The sequence below is a fragment of the Symphalangus syndactylus genome, chromosome 10, assembly GCF_028878055.3.
Source record: "Symphalangus syndactylus isolate Jambi chromosome 10, NHGRI_mSymSyn1-v2.1_pri, whole genome shotgun sequence".
Classification (NCBI taxonomy): Eukaryota; Metazoa; Chordata; class Mammalia; order Primates; family Hylobatidae; genus Symphalangus; species Symphalangus syndactylus.
This window is the reverse complement of record NC_072432.2, coordinates 76,270,133-76,287,747: the sequence shown is the minus strand read 5'-3', so window position 1 is coordinate 76,287,747 and position 17,615 is coordinate 76,270,133. Positions and strand designations below refer to the sequence as shown.

The following is a 17,615-nucleotide window of genomic DNA, read 5'->3' as shown; positions in this document are numbered from 1 at the left end:
ATATATATTTGTATACTTATTCATGTACACACACTAGTTTGTGAAACTGAATTTGAAGACAATTGTTATATTAAGGAAGTAGTATTAAATAAATTTCAATGGACCACAAGTATACATTAACCAAAAACTCTTAAAGAAAGTTTTAAAAATTAAAATAAAAATTACTGATTATTTAGCGTTGCTCTTACAGAACATTACTCAACAATGCTACCATTAAAAAAATGCTTTGCATTTATGTATTAAAATTCATTTAAACTAAAAAAATTTATACTCAATAAATGTTAGTATTTATTTAGTAATTATTTAGTTTAAATATTTAATTTAAATACATTTAAACAATTTTTTTATTTATTTGAATGTGTCTTTAAACTAAACATTTAAAGATTCTAGGAAATTAAAATGCAATGCATATATAAATGACTTATTAAACCTAATGAGAAATAAGATACATAGAAAATAAAACTTATAGATTTAATAAAATAAAAGAATTTTTTTCAAAATACTAATAAGATAAATACATTTTATTGACTTTTAAATAAATGCTTTGAGATATTCATATTCTAATATTTCTTTTAAAAAGTTTGAATTTCAAGTGAATAAAAAAATATTAATTACAAAATATATCTTGAAAATTATAAGATAATAATTCATGCAATATTAAGCTAATAGATTTGAAAACTAAAATTAAGCTGTTACAGAAGATAAATGTTACCAAACCAGAATTAGGAGACTTTAAAAGCTTGAAGACCTCAATAACCGAATAAAACACGGATTTGGGATTCAAATATCTGCTTGCCTACCACCTGCTTTAATCCTCTACCTTCAACTCAAATATACAAGCTCAGGTCATATACTTTTTTACAGATAATCCATTTTCTGCTTATTTTATATATATATAGACATATATATAGACATATAGACATATATATATAGGCATATATATATATATATATAGGCATATACATATGTATAGACATATGCCATGGATGACTGGTAAATCATTACTGCTTGAAATTGTATTTATACATTAAAATTGTTTCAATAAAATAATTAAAAGAGTTGATGGCCTGGCCTATGCAGTGGATTAAAAAAAGTAAGTAAAATATTTAGAGAGCAGAGGATAAAATGTTTTGAACTTTCAAACAATATTTATGTATTTAGACTATCAAACAAAATTAGTGTTATAGTTTAAAAGTACTTTAGAAAGTACTCACCACTCCCCCCACACAATAGAATAGACAATTAAAAAAACATGATTCATTAAACTATATCCAGTACGACTGTACCATAAAATGCACACACACACACACACACACACACACACATACACACGCATATATAAACTACACAAACGTGCATACATACATATACATGCATAGAAAAGGGAAAGCTATTAATATCTGTAGCGTGGATACCTCTGGAGAAGACTGCCATGGAGAATGGTAATAAGCCAGGTATCTAAAATCATCCTAAAATTAGCTTGTCAAGGGGAATGATGTAATCTTTGAAAGCTGTGCCTACTTTCGTTTTCCTTATTTCCAGTGAATGAAAGAGTAATCCACTCACTTAGCCAGGGCAAAACCCAGATGTCATACTTAATTCCTCTACTTATCTCATAATCCATAAAAAAGGGTAAACTAATGCCCATAATTTGTATTATTTTCTCACAAGTCCGTTCTCTACTCCAGGACAGTGTCCTCAAAATTTCTTCGTCTTCAAACTTTTCTACACTCATTTCTCCCCTTTTAAATTTTTGTCTCTACAGAAGATGTCAGCTAATGAATAAATACTAAGTTATTTTTCATTATCTAACAGATGGTAATTTGCATCATGTCAAATCTTTAGAAGGTCACTATTATTAAACTAAAATAATCATATAAAAGAGGGGAAATACTGTGCAGGTAATTATAGAGTCAACCTAAACCTCACATGTGCTTAATTACATGACTCAATAAGCCTGAAAAGCGCAGCATCCATGTAGAGTTTGAAATAGAAATATATTATTATTATTATTTGATGACATAGCTTTAGGCAAATTATTTGGCAAGTATCTATGAAAATCAGAAGTACAAACAACTTTATCATAGTGACTTTAAAACTGTCTAAGACAACTATTTGTTCATTATGTTATTTTATACTATAACTATCATGATGTTACTTGCCTGTTGACTTAATAAATAATATATACTGCTGGTTGGGAGAATCGCTTGAACCCAGGAGGCAGAGGTTGCAGTGAGCCGAGATCACACTATTGCACTCCAGCCTGGGCAACAGAGCAAGGCTAAGTCTCCTAAAATAAATAAATAATTAAATTAAATTAAATGGAAAAGTTACTGTTAGTGGAGTAAGAGATGGCTTCTGATGGCAGATGCTGCTAGGATGGAATATAAGAGAGGGGCGATAAATTGTTCCAAGAATTCACTCTGATTCCTACTTACTCAGCCACATTAGACATATTAAACAGTTAATACTGAACATTGTTCTCTTTCCAGTTTACTTTGGAAGACAAAGAAAAGAAAAACTTTTGCCATTCTTTATGGGTAAACTAACTCCTACCAAAACTTGAAATTTGGTATTTCTACATCGTATTTTGATTACTGCAATAGCTTAAACTATACGTTGTTGCCATTCTTACAGATTGAAATGGTAATGTCAGCAGCTTCATGTGGTTCAATCTAATTTAATGTTTTTCTTTCAATTTTGCATTTCTGTATGAATAACTTCATGTGCAATATTATATATGTTTTAATGCTATTAATAATTAGCAAGTAAAATTTAGGGAATAATTATTTAACACCCTTTTGAAATGATAAATTTTATTTTCAAAGATACCCTCCTCTCTGGCCAATTAACAAAATACAGGTATATTCAGCATAAACACATTCTTAGAGGCTCTAATTATTAAAGTAAGCATTAATTCTTGACCAGATTATTACCACATGTCTTTAAAAAATTACTCGTCATATTATTTGTCCAAATAAGTGATGTAATATTTGATGCTATTTTATCATAAAATGAATTTATTTAATAAGTAAAATTCAAATTTATTTAATAGATATATTTATTGCTCATTGGAAACCAAAAAGCATTTTCAAATATGATTAGGACATGGAATATTATCATAATTTCAGATTTTTACATAGATTTTCTATTTTATCATTTTTCAAATACCAAACTTTATCTATAAGAGAAGGGAAATCAACATGTATTCTAAAAGAATATTTTTAAATATCCAAGATCAGTGGATTTATACACACAGATACTAGTGTAATGTTGTTAAACATTGCAATAATGCAAATACAAATTTTCATCATTTATGTATGATCGACATTGAAAAAATGTTAAAAATTTTTAAACGGATAAAGCTATTTTAAAGTGAACAGTGAACAATAAATAGATTATAACTTTTTAGTTGTAAAGCAGACAAGGATTTAATAGAGTATAGTCATTACTGTCATTAATAAAATTGGCTTAATTGGTGGTACAGCAATTTATGACACACTAAAAGTTCTCATAAATTAGAAATGCAATCCTATGAATAATGTAGCCATTATCCAATACTTTCTTGCTTATTTTATTCCCACAAAATTTTCTCTTTTAAAATGAAGTTAAAACTTTTGTGTTGGACTTTATAATATGAAAATTTGTTATTAGTGAAGTGCTGTTGTAAAAATATATAATGCCCTAATAAGAAATATTTTACATATGTTTATGTGTAAAAAATGAATAAAATTGATAGAGTAGAATAATATAGTTTGGATATTTGCCCCTGTTCAAATCTCACATTGAATTGTAATCCACAATGCTGAAGGTGGGGCCTGGTGGGATTATGGGGGTGCATCCTCCGTGACTTGGAGCTGTCTTTGTATAGCGACTTCTTGCAAAATCTGGCCATTTAAGAAGTGTGTGGCACTTTCCTCCATCCTCCTTCTCTCTTGCTCCTGCTTTTACCATGTGACATATTTGTTGTCTCCTCGCTTTCTGTCATGATTGTAAGCTTCCTGAGTCTTCCCAAGAAGCTGAGCAGATGTCAGTACTATGCATCTTGTAAAGCCTGAAGAACCATGAGCCAAATAAACCTCTTTTCTTTATAAATTACTCAGTCTCAGGTATTTCTTTAGAGCAATGCAAGAACAGCCTAATATATAGGACTTTAATATTTTGCTACATAATAAGTTTCATTTTAGTCACTAGTATTTATCTTCAGATGATAATCAAGTGTAGATAAAATCTCTAAGAATTAAATAACTTATTTTCATATAATTTGAATCAATATCTGTATCTATTTTCTCTAGTAACCTAGATTTCACCTTATTTTCCTATTTTTTTCTATTTTATACACTAATTCATTCCTTTTGCTAATAAAAATAAACTATTTTAAATATATTTACTGTACTTCAAAACTACAACATTGTACTTCAATATTCTTTCTTATGCAGATGGATCAATTCTGACCCAATATCAGTAGGGGAGAGTTTAAGTCATTTTTCTAATTTTGTTATATTTGCCTTCAAACAAAATGAAGGACAAATGGGACACAGTGGAAAATTGGACTTTTCTCAGGTAATGTCATTTGATACCTACAGGTTTAATTTTTTTATTTTCATAGATCAATCTCTGCTATTTCTAAGAGCCAGAATTAGGTGGTGATTGTGAGAGGAGCACAAAAGATCCAAAGCTAGAAGATAAATTCCCTCCTGTGCTCACACAAATGAGCTCATTAGATTTAATTATTCTAAATATTGGTCAATATCATATCTCAGGTCAGAATAAGCATGACTGCAGGTACTCAGCATAGAATAAGAAAAACTACACAGAGCTCTAATACAGAAATTGATGAGACTATTGCGTAACCAGAGAATGCGCTGGCAGTTGTTAACAGAAGGATCAGTGTCATATAAAAGCACCATATCAAAAAGCGTGCCCTCAACATTTGATGTGTTTTGTTGTTGTATGTCTAAAGTATGTTCTTCCATATCCTTTTTTATACATAGTCAACTTCATCAATCTTTTCATCAATGGTTTCGTAGGTATGAATCTTAATTCTATATATTTTTGCTACTCTAAAGAATTCTGTTTTCTTCTAAGACATTTTTTAAAGTTAAATTGAAATTCTAAAGTAATCATTTATCTAATGTCAAGTATGTGAAAAGAAAAAATAGGTGACAATATTAGTCATTATTTACATTTAAAATGATTAACCTTACTAATTATTTCAGAATACTAACAAAAACAAAGTAAAATCTATTTGACTGTAGCAGACAAACTTTTTAATACTATCAAGGATGTTCTAAGAGTATAAATTGTTCTTGAATGTTGTTTGAAAATATTCATTAAACATTCAAAAATAAATATAAATATTAATAAATGAATATCATTCCTTGTTATGTCACCAGTTGTCTTATATGATAATTTTTCACCAAAAGTAATCACTACCAATGGCTAACAATGATAGATGGATTGTACTAATTGTTAAGTATTTATATATGTGTAAGATGGTAGCTATTAAAATAATGATTTAGAATATTTCAGTGACATAACTTTGTTACTTATGTTACTTAAGTGAGTTGAGTTTATAGCTTCTATGCTTTCAGATACATGGATACATGTATCTAAATGCATAAACATGTATTTATTAATATATTATGTGAGTAAATATGTTAATAATGAATAACTAATACAAAAATACATTTTAAAGTTAGTTTTATTATTTATGAATTATGGAGTTATGTTTCTCATTGGTTGTTGATAACAAGAATACACTTAAACTAATTTAAGCAGAAAATTTTCAATTCAAGGAATTGGGAGGCTTACATTTATTTGAAAATCTAGTAACCTAGATTTCACCTTATTTTCCTATTTTTTTTCCATTTTCTACATTAATTCATTCCTTTTGCTGATCAAAAGAAACTATTTGCATGAGAGGACTATTTCTCCCAGAACAATAATGCAAACTTAGTCTTTCAAGGGAAAAGGGATGTAGTCCAAGATATCAAAGCTGAGTGATCAGGTAACATTGTCAAACATTCTGCCTCCAAAACCACACGACTTTTTCTACAATCTCCACAACCAAACTGTTGAACCAACTATCACATCCACAAAGCTAGCTAGTAAACTCTGAAATTCAGTTGTAACTCAGCTTCTGCATTACTTACAACACCAAAAGCATAGCCTTTATTCCAAAGTATCCATGTTGGTCTTCAAAATCTATTTCACATGTAGCTACTTGGCAGTAGCCATATCCCATGCAAGATCTGAATTATACAAAAGTTTGGGAAGCCGTCTTTAACATCCCAGTTCCATGCACAGTAAAACACATGAGAATGGGCCAATCAACAGTACTTACCATACATATATTTTCAATTGTTTCTTTTAGCTTTCATGCCTTTACCCAATAGTCTGAAACAAAGTTTTGTTTTAAATCTAAATATTCAAACACTGTCAGAGTCCTTAGAATCACACAGTACCTGTATTAGAAACATCAATAGAAATACAAATTCAGTAACATCCTCCCAGTAGGATCTCATTCTGTCACCCAGGCTGGAGTGTAATGGCATGATGACAGCTCACTGCAGCCTCTAAGTCCTAGGCTCAAGCATTGCTTCTGCCTCCCAAAGTGATGATGGGGTTATAGGCATGAGCTGCAGTGCCCAGCTGCCTCAACATTTTTTTAGCACTCTGTAATGGATTTATAATTTTCTTTAAAATGTATGCTGAAAGCATTAATCGTAAGGACTAAAAATATCTGGAACTAAATGGTCAGTAACTATTTTCAGCTATTATTCTGTGGTTAACTATATCCTACATTTTGTTTCATAGGAGTTTAAATCCGTTTTGCTTAACTTTTACTAATTGGCATACGCTATGGTATTTTATCAGTAATTTCTTAAAGAGTAGAGAAATTGGCACTTTGGGTCATGTGATTGGCTATCCTCTGATGAAAATCAAATGGCCTGGGTAAATAATGAAATTAAGGCAGAAATCAAGAAATTATTTGAAACCAATGAGAACAAAGCAGCAATATATGTACTAAACATAAGATCTTATAAAATTAAGTCACCTACAATCACCCCAAAATAAACACCATTATAATTTGCTTATATAATATTTATAGTAGAATAGTATAAATATCACATGTATGATTTTAAATTTTCTGTTATATAAAAAGACATGCAGAGACAAGTGAAATAAATTTTAACAGTATATTTTATTTTACCTAATACTTGACAAATATATAACATGTGTAATGGTTAATTTTAATCATCAACTTGCTGGGTAAGGGTGCCAAGGAATTTGGTCAAACATTAGCCTATAGTTGGGCAAAGCTATCTAGCACAAAGCCTATTTTGTAACAGTATATGAGATATTCAACACTTTATTACAATTAATTACCCAGGCGTGGTGGCGGGCGCCTGTAGTCCCAGCTACCTGGGAGGCTGAGGCCGGAGAATGGCATGAACCCGGGAGGCGGAGCTTGCAGTGAGCAGAGATCGTGCCACTGCACTCCAGCCTGGGCGACAGAGCAAGACTCCATGTTAAAAAAAAAAAAAAGAGTTTGTCTGTGTATATATATGTGTGTGTGTGTATGTGTGTATAAATATATATGAGTATAGTAAGAGACTTGGACATATTTAAGGTAGGGTAGGCTAAGCTATGATGTTTATCTGGTTAGGTATCTTAAATGCATTTTAGAATTAACAGTATTTTCAATTTACAATGAGTTTATTGGAACACAAGCCTATCATAAGTTAAGAAGTTAAGGAGCCTCTGTGTGTGCGTGTGTGTGTGTGTGTGTATCCTATTGGTTCCATTTCTCTGAAGAACAATGACTAATACAACATGTAATTAATATGTTATTAATATAAATTATTGAGTTATTTCACTTTCTTTTTTATACTAAGTCATCAAAATCCTGTGTGTATTTAAGACTTACAACACATTTTAATTTGAAGTAGCCACATTACAAGTGTTCAAAAATCACAAGGGACTAGTGATTACTATAATAAATGTCACAGGACTGTGGTATCTGAAGCTTGTCTTTTTCTCTCTTTTTCACTTTTTAATATATATATTTTTTACATTAGCATATGCTTATAAAAACATTATTTTGATATCTACCTAGTACTCATTCATCATATAAATGTAGCATAGTTTATTTTATTAATTTGTGTTTTCATTGTTTAAAGTGTTTCTCATTTTTGAATTATAAACACTTGTGACATCAAAATTTGTTTATATAAATGTTATGTTCACCTTGGTTGATTTCTTCAAGTCAAAATTTCAGTAATAGAATTCCTGGAAATAAAAGAGAATCAATATTTTAATGCTCCTAATATGCATTGGAACTGAATGTCAGTGACAATGTTCCTGTACTCTTGCTATACTAATATACAAAGGGTTCAAGGATGCTTTTCAAATGTCATATTTATTTACAGAAAAAAAATCTAAAATGGAAGGGCTTTACCCTAGTATAATTTTATTAGTATTTTTTTTAAACTAGGGGTTTGCCATTAACTTGTGACAGTTTGGTGCGCTAGCTAGAATATATTCCTTTAATTATCCCAGACTTTAGTGCCCATAAAAATAACCTGATGTTTGTATCAAACACAAATTCCTGGGATCTATTAACAAAAGACTCTCATCCAGCAGAAAGAAGGAGATCAGGAAATGGAAGGTCTGATAAGTCCCAGTTTTATTAAATGTAACAATGCTTTCTCAAACTGTGACATGGAGTCAATTTTCATTTTTCAGTGCTGTTAAATATTTTAGGTAAGCCATAGCATTTGCTTTAAGGGAAACAGTGCTGTTTCCTGATATTTTTTTTCCAATTTGAGGCCACAAAAGGAAGTATAATTCTGTATAATGGTGATGGTTCACACAAAATCACAAGATATATTTAGATATACAGGCTAAGTAATTGAAATCTATAAAAATTGGGTAATTATTTCAATTAATTACCTCTGATTTCTATCACCTTGAAAATTGTTTTTGTTTTAACTGGTAGATACTTTGCTCAGAATACATCAAAATCAAAGTTTCTTCTGATATTTTTTAATCACAAGCCAATTTTCTGTGAATTTTACATGACAAGGTAGATTTCTCAATTGCCAAGAATACGTACTTAATTAGTGAAAGGTCTGATAAATTAAGTACACATTTTTCAGTCTTTTTTTCCATTATTTAATTTCAAAGACATTCATTTATATTAGCTATTCCCAAGTTACTAGTCAAATTTAAAAATGCTTGAGTCATGTTTCCTAAAACTGTATATAATTTATGACCTGTTTCTCATATGTTAAACTTACAAGCAAAACCATGTTTTCTTGTAATTTGTAGGAGTCGTTGATGTTTTTTGGTAGGGTGGGGCAGGCCTTGTCTTTTCAAGTACCATTAAGCTGAGTAATGAGTGTAGCAATTTATAAATTTTATTTCCTCTCAATGTTTTCCTGCAGAGATACATTTTACAGCCTGATGGAAATGATGCAGAATCTCCTTTAACACCATTCTTTTGTCTGGAATCCTTTTTATTAGATAGTCTCATTTTCATGTAATCCCTCATGCATCATTCTTATACATTTATTTTCAATTTGATTTTTTTTTCTACACCGATTAGTACCAACTGGGTGCTTTGTTTGATGATTGCTTTTTGAAAACTGTCTTCCACACAGTGCAACTGTCTCTAGCAAGAAATGGGAAGGAATCCTGATTATAAAAGCATACAGCAATTTTTACTGAAGAACAGGGAACTTATTTATTCTTTCAAAAGTTTATTTTAGAACATGCAGTTGCAAAGTATTGTTGGTTCAAGCAAGCCTAAGGGACTGTGGTCTCAGGTGATAATACAAACTGCATAACGTCTCAGCCACAGATCATTTCTCAAGCTCATAAAACATAAAATATTTAAATACGTGTCAAAAAAGATTTTCCAGTTTTAAAATAACAGCTTTTATCAAGCCCTGTTTCTGAAACTTCCCAGTGCATTCTTTATATCTTTATCTAGCAAAATATGAAAGTATTAAACAAAAATTTTTTTCATCAGAAACAGAAGAGTGCCAAAACTGAAAGTTTTTAATTACAGTCTACATATATTCATATTTTAATGTGTAGAAGGAAAAGTAGCAAAAGATGAATCTGAAAATATAAGTTAAAGATCACACATATCACTAAATGACAAATAGGAAGTTAGGACTGTATTCATTAGACAATGGGAATATTTACAAGTTTTAAGCCAGAAAAGTAGCATGATTATAATTGAGTTTCAGAAATGTAACTCTGAAGACAGGTGGAGAATTCATAAGGAGAGAGTCAAGGAAGTAAGTACCTGATACACTATACTATTAGTATAAGAAAGCATGAATGAAGGACTAAAGATTATAGTCTTGAGTGTGGAAAGACAAGGAACAATATGGGAGTATATTTCATATGTTGAATAAATTTGACACAGTTTCCAAATTGTGATGCACTGAAGGAATGGAAGAACATGAACAACTAAACATCACAAAATGTTATTGTTTTAGAAAAAAGTGTGAGCAGTAACTTTTAAGAGGCATTTAAACTTAGAATGAAAAAGCTTAGAAATAAAAAAAAAGTTTACTGCAAATAAAATTGATGTCATAAATTGATCAAAATTCTTTTTCAAAAACGTTATGAGAACAATTTCATATCCTATGTAAAGCATAATATTCTAGTGTTTGAAATTAATGCCCTTTGGAAATAGATCCAACTAATACCGCCAATCTTCTCCTACTTTACAGGAACCCACAGATATAGCCATGGTATTTTTTTAAATAACTTTTTTTTGAGACACAGTCTCACTCTGTCGCCTGAGCTGGAGTGTAGTGGCATGGTCTCAGCTCACTGCAACCTCCACCTCCTGGGTTCAAGTGATGCTTCCGTGTCAGCCTCCCTAGTAGCTGGGACTACAGGTGTGCACCACCACAATTGGCTGATTTTTGTATTTTTGGTAGAGATGGGGTTTCACCATTGTTGGTCAGAACTCCTGACCTCAAGTGATCCACCCACCTTGGCCTCCCAAAGTGCTGAGATTACAGGTGTGAACCACCACACCTGGCCTCTTCTTTTTCTTTTCTTTTTTTTTTTTAGTTGAGTCAGGAGTGTGTGGAGGTTTTCTTCCAGGTAGAAAGATGTTAAATAATTTATCTTTGCTGGCCATTCTCCCCTCTACTCACATACTTCTCCCCAGTTACTGGGGAGAGACTTATCTTATTATTAAAGTTGTTAAGAGAAACTAGACTCCTACCACACAGCACCTTTCTTCTGTTAGGAGCAGACAACATATATGAAATTTGTGTTTTCTCCTTTGCTCCTATACACTGCAAAATTCAACCCCCATTCATTTTGGTCTCTGTTTAAATAAATAAGTCTGTATACCCTGGGTTTCTATATTAGGAATTTTAGAGGCTATAGCTTCTTATCTGGCCTCTATGCATTCTTCAATTCATTAATACTTCCATTTTTCACATTTTCCATAAGTATTCGTTGGGTAACTACTATGTGCCAGCACTGTTCCAGAAATGGGAGATACACAAGTGAACTTAAACAAATAATACTACTTTCTGAGTCTCATCTGATATATGTTAAAGGAGATAGATATGTTGATTCCTGTCTACCACCTTCTTATCAATTGTTATAGAATTTGAGAAAAAGAAATGTCACTTATTAAATTTAATTTCCACTCTTTTTATCTACAAAAGCAACCAATTCTGAGAATTTTATTTCCACTCTCATGTCTTAGTTCTATGTTACTCTACTTGCAATACCTTTTCTATTTAACCTTCGATTTCAGTTGACATGCCACTACCTCAATTTTGTCACGGACAGTGAAATTATATTTTCTTTTCTGTGCTTTTTACTATGTTTTTACTGTTTTACTTTGTACTTTTTACTATGTTCACTTATGCTTTCACTGTATCTTTTAGTTTATACATAATTTAGATAAGTAGATGACAGATTAAATAAGCAGATGATTTTTATTATGAAATACTTAAAAAATAAAAATTAGATGTTTGTATATTCATAATATACTGACTATATTGATATATTGAATGCTAGCTCAAAATCTTATATAATCAATATGCAACTTTAATAATTATTAACACATGGTCAATTTATTTTATACAAATCATCAATGCCTTTCCAAATATATTATTTTGAAATAAATTACAGGGACCTTATCATTTAATTAATAAATATTTTGGTATTTATCTCTGAAAGATAAGAACTTTAACACACCCACAATTTCTCATTCCTGAAAAATAAATAGAAATTTCTTCGTAGCTTCAAATATGTAATTAATGTTGCTTTGTTCAAAATTTCATTTTTCTCGTAACTTTTTATTGTTTTCAATTTAATTAAATGATTAAATAAGTCCACACATTGTGATTACTTGATATGTCTTTCAAATCACCTTAATATATGAATTCTCACTCTATTTTTTTGTAAGTTTAGTTATTGAAAACTCTGTCTCACTTGTCCTGTAGAGTTTCCCACTTTAAATATTTTGCTGGTTGCATTCCTTCCCCTACCCATATCCCAAGGTATTATTTAACATGTTATTCTCGCTTCTTTATTTATCATCAATTTTACTTGAATATAGAGGCTTAATTTAGCTTACGTTAAATTTTTTGGTGTTTTTCATAAATGGCCAGTAATACCTCCATCAATATATGTATTATGTCTACCTGTCTCCATTTAATGATAGTAGTAGTTGTTGAATATCAATGCCTAGATTCGTGAATTTATGTGCATTGCAAATAGTGATATTCTAATTCCAATATCCCTTCTCACTGTACTAGTCGAAATACTTCTCTTTACTTACTTTTAGGTTACTCAGTGATATCAAAGGTAAAATAAATGTATTCTTTCACTTAATTTACCAGTTTAGAATAAAAATTACATTTTTTTACAACCACAAAAGTGACCAACTAATGTTGTTCATTTGGTCAGCATGAAATCGTGGATACAATCATACGTGATGTGTTTTAATCTACAGCAATTATTACAGAGACTGATACTGTTTTTTGTATTTGACCAATTGCTCCTGGGAAATGTTGAGGTGATCCTGTTGGTGATTGGTTTCCTCATCATAATGTGGTATGACAATATATTATAGTTTTATATTCTACATTCCTGACTCCACCCCCATGAAGAGCCATGTTTCAAGACCACAGAATGGTCAATATGGGATTAATTGCTAATGGACTTAACATTGCTAAGTGAAAGGGGCAAGTTGGAGAGAACTGTATGTCACTATCTAGTTAAGGTCAAATATGTGAAGATACATCTGTTTATAGTTTTTTTTAAAATAGAAGAAACAATAAAATAAATTTAGATGGCTGTCTAGTTAGGGGAGAAGGGGAAACAGCTAGAGGAGATAGGGCAAAAAGCTAGACTTTTTTGAAAATAACTGATTTTAATAAAAACATGACTGTGAAACAGTGTAAATATGTTAATTTTAAAAGTATAATCAAATACAAAGGCAATACCTAAATGTCAAAATAAAAAGAAACAAATGAAGAAAAATATGCAACTAGTAAGTGGCACACTATGCAGAACGGGAATATTCCAAGGGATTCCTGAATGTAGGCATTTAGTTGTACTGTCAAAGTGAGTAGTGCACTGTGGTCAATAAATAAACAAAATAAAAATGTAAAGTAAGGTCCTAAACTATTTTCAGTAATTAGATGCTTGTTATTAGTGTATACATGGTTCTGAGAGTATTGATTATGAATAAATTATTATATAAAATAAGCAAAATATTAATTCAAAATACTACACCAAATGTTATTGACAACTGGGAACTCTAACATGGGAGAAAGAGGATATAAGATGTAAGATAGGAGAATTTAAAAAATGTTTATGGGAAAATGGGAAATTTTGTTAGAAATTCATTATATATTTTATTTATATCTGTCTATTTGACACATGTATAGTTTTTAACTCTACATTCAAAATACCTAGAAACAATTCCATGTGATTTTATTCTGATAATTATTTTCTACTCATATTTTTGTCTCCCTTTCCTTCTGCCCATCACTTTAACTTAGGATCCTGCTTCTCAAATAGTAGAGGCTCAGAAATAATCTTTTTAATGAATTGAACCTAGCTAGCATTAAATTTGAGAGACCAAATAAGCAGTCATTTGTTTTATTTTATTTTTATTTTACTTTGAGTTCTGGGATACATGTGCAGAACGTACAGTTTTGTTACATAGGTATACAGGTGCCATGGTGGTTTGCTGCACCTATCAACTGTCTTCTAGGTTTTACGCCTGGCATGCATTAGGTATTTGTCCTAATGCTCTCCCTCCTCTTGCCTCTCACCCTCGACAGGACCTGGTGTGTGATGTTTCTCTCCCTGTGTCCGTGTGTTCTCATTGTTCCACTCCCACTTTTGCATGAGAACATGCTGTGTTTGGTTTTCTGTTACTGTGTTAGTTTACTGAAGATGATGGCTTCCAGCTTCACCCAAGCCCCTGCAAAAGACATGAACTTATTCTTTTTTATGGCTCCATAGTATTCGGTGGTGTATATGTGTCACATTTTCTTTATCCAGCCTATCACTGATGGGCATTTTGGTTGGTTCCAAGTCTTTGCTATTGTAAATAGTGCTGCAGTAAACATACATGTGCATGTGTCTTTATAGTACAATGATTTATAATCCTTTGGGTATACCCAGCAGTGGGATTGCTGGATCAAATGGTATTTCTGGTTCTAGATCCTTGAGGAATCTCCACACTGTTTTCCACAATGTTCGAATTTATTTACACTCCCACCAACAGTGTAAAAGTATTCCTATTTCTCTACAGCCTTACCAGCATCTGTTGTTTCCAGACTTTTTAAGGATCACCATTCTAACTGGTGTGAGATGGTATCTTATTGTTGTTTTTATTTGCATTTCTCTAATGACCAGTGATGATGAGCTTTTTCTTCATGTTTTTTGGCCATATAAATGTCTTCTTTTGAGAAGTATCTGGTCATGTCTTTTGCCCACATTTTGATGGAGTTGTTTGATTTTTTCTTGTAAATTTGTTTAAGTTCCTTGTAGATTCTGGGTATTAGACCTTTGTCAGATGGGTAGAATGCAAAAACTTTGTCTCATCCAATAGATTGCCTGTTCACGCTGATGATAGTTTCTTTTGCTGTGCAGAAGCTCGTTAGTTTGATTAAATCCCACTTGTCAATTTTGGCTTTTGTTGCAATTGCGTTTGGTGTTTTAGTCATGATATCTTTGCTCATGCCTATGTCCTGAATGGGATTGCCTAGATTTTCGTCTATGGTTTTTATGGTTTTGGGTTTTACATTTAAGTTTTAATCTATCTTGAGTTAATTTTTGTTTAAGACGTAAGGAAGGACTCCAGTTTCAGTTTTCCGCATATGACTAGCCAGTTTTCCCAGAATGATTCATTAAGTAAGGAATCCTTTCCCCACTGCTTGTTTTTGTCAGGTTTGTCAAAGATTGGGTGGTTGTAGATGTGTGGTGTTATTTCCAAGGTCTCTGTTCTGTTCCTTTGGTTTATATATCTGTTTTGGTACCAGTACCATGCTGTTTGGGTTACTGTAGCCTTGTAGTATAGTTTGAAGTCAGGTAGCATGATGCCTCCAACTTTTGAACATCAGTGAGAAAATCCTCAATAAATTACTGGCAAACCAAACCCAGCAGCACATCAAAAAGCTTATCCACCATGATCAAGTCAGCTTCATCCCTGGGATGCAAGGGTGGTTCAACATATGCAAATCAGTAAATGTAATCCATCACATAAACAGAACCACTGACAAAAACCATGATTATCTCAATAGATGTAGAAAAGGCATTCAATAAAATTTAACATCCTTCCATGTTAAAAACTCTCAATAAGCTAGACATTGATAGAATGTGTCTCAAAATAATAAGAGCTATTTCTGAGAAACCCATAGCCAATATCATACTGAATGTGAAAAGCTGGAGGCATTCCCTTTGAAAACTGGCACAAGACGATGATGTCCTCCCTCACCACTCCTATTCAACATAGTATTGGAAGTTCTGACCAGGGCCATCAGGTAAGAGAAAGAAATAGAGGGTATTCAAATAGGAAAAGAGGAAGTCAAATCATCTCTGTTTGTAGGTGACATGTTGTGTATTTATAAAACCCCATCATCTCAGCCCCAAAACTCCTTAAGCTGATAAGCAACTTCAGCAAAATCTCGGGATACAAAATCAATATGCAAAAATCACAAGCATTCCTATACACCAACAATAGACAACCAGAGGGCCAAATCATGAGTGGACTCCCATTCACTATTGCTACAAAGAGAATAAAATACCTAGAAATACAACTTACAAGGGATGTGAAGGACCTCTTCAAGGATAACTACAAACCACTACTCAAGGAAATAAGAGAGGACACAAACAATTGAAAAACACTCCATGCTCATGGATAGGAAGAATCAATATCATGAAAATGGCCATATTGCCCAAAGTAATTGATAGATTCAATGCTATTCCCATTAAGCTACTATTGACTTTGTTCACAGAATTAGAAATAACTCCTTTAAATTTCATATAGAATCAAAACAGAACCCATACAGTCAAGACAATCCTAAGCAAAAAGAGCAGTCACTTATTTGTTAAAACTTTATTTTTCAAAATATGCCCATAATCTTGCAGGTTGCTTGGCATTTTTTGGTATATAAGGAAAAATTGCAGACACTACTCTCTCCTTCCTGCCCGTTAGAGCATCTTTCTAAAGAAACACACTATTTGCAACCTACTATTTGCAACCATATCTTAATATAATATACTTAATATAATATATTTAATATAATAAACTTTTACTGCTATCTTTCTTTTATAATTTTAAATATATTTATTGACTTTCTATTACAAAATGTAAGTACATAGTAATTTTTTTGTTTGCTTGTTTTTGAAATGGAGTTGCTCTGTGGCCCAGGCTGGAGCGCAGTGGCGCAATCTCGGCTCACCGCAAGCTCTGCCTCCCAGGTTCATGCCATTCTCCTGCCTCAGCCACCCGAGTAGCTGGGACTACAGGCGCCCGCCACCACGCCTGGCTAATATTTTTTGTATTTTTTAGTAGAATCGAGTTTTCACCGTGTTAGCCAGAATCTTCTGATATATAGTATATATTCCTATATACCCGACCTGTATATAGCAATTTTTAGACATCTGCCTCAGCCTACACATTACCATCTCTTGAACTCCCCAATATACATGGATCACAAATTTGGCTAAATCAGTTTATTTACTGCTGATTCATTCGAAAGATAATGATTGTTTTATCATTCTGTAACTCTCCCACTGGACATGGTACATGTATTCCTTTGTTTACATCATTTTCTATATACTTCTCTTTATGACTTTCAAAGTTCTCAAACAAAACTTTGAGAACTCTGCTGATTACTTTTGACATTATTAGACTTATCAGAAAATCTTTCGGATTCTTTCTTTTCCTTATAGAGATATTCCACATGAAACTTCCTGTTTCTTATCAGATCTTGTAACTATTGTATTAATTTTGATAACTTGCCTTCTGTTCTGTTTGCCTCTTTTATTTTTAGGTTGCTTTTTCCTTAGAGTGGGACTCTTCTGATACATCATGG

The 17,615-nt window shown here is 31.8% G+C and overlaps 1 long non-coding RNA gene across 3 annotated transcripts in view; it reads right to left on the bottom strand.

Moving 5' to 3' along the window:
- LOC134731642 (uncharacterized) overlaps nucleotides 1–17,615 on the bottom strand; it is a 166,695-nt gene that overhangs the window by 42,337 nt on the left and 106,743 nt on the right. For all 3 annotated transcript variants that reach the window (XR_010114090.1, XR_010114089.1, XR_010114091.1), the window contains one exon: nucleotides 8,254–8,295. This is a non-coding gene — a long non-coding RNA (uncharacterized lncRNA). The remainder of the gene's footprint in view (nucleotides 1–8,253; nucleotides 8,296–17,615) is intronic.